Below are 715 nucleotides of genomic sequence, written 5' to 3'. Positions count from 1 at the left end.
AAGATTAAATAAAATTGATAAGCCCCTAGCTAACCTCATCAAACAGAGGAAAGAAAAAATTCAAATACAAGCAATAAGGAATGAAAAGGGTGAAATTACCATAGACTCAGTGGAAATTCAGAAGATTATCAATAGCTACATTGAGAATCTTTACTCTCACAGAATAGAATACAGAAAAGAAATGGACAGATTCCTAGAAATGTACAAATTACTACAACTGAATGGACAAGATAAAATTACTCTCAATAGCCCAATGACAGACAATGAAATATGAGATGTAATTAAAAACCTACCAGCAAAGAAAAGTCCAGGTCTGGATGGATTAACAACTGAATTCTACAAGACATTTATAGAAGATGTAGTCCCTATACTCCTCACACTCTTCCATGAAATTGAAAAGGAAGCAAACCTCCCAAAATCATTCCTGCAGGCAATTATACTGATACCAAACCCAGGGAACGATGCAACTAAGAAAGAGAACTACAGGCCTATCATAATCATGAACATAGATGCCAAAATCCTCAATAAAATACTAGCAAATAGAATACAGCAAATCATCAAGAAGATCATACACCATAACCAGGTCAGAGTCATCCCAGTGATGCAAGGATGGTTCAATATTTGAAAATCTACAAATGTAATACACTATATCAATAGAGCGAAAACTAAGAACCATATGATCATCTCCATTGATGCAGAAAAGGCTTTTGACAAA

Source organism: Octodon degus, unplaced genomic scaffold, assembly GCF_000260255.1.
Source record: "Octodon degus isolate 3935 unplaced genomic scaffold, OctDeg1.0 scaffold00013, whole genome shotgun sequence".
NCBI classification, from domain to species: Eukaryota; Metazoa; Chordata; class Mammalia; order Rodentia; family Octodontidae; genus Octodon; species Octodon degus.
The sequence above is the reverse complement of the archived record's forward strand: the minus strand, read 5'-3'. Positions refer to the sequence as shown.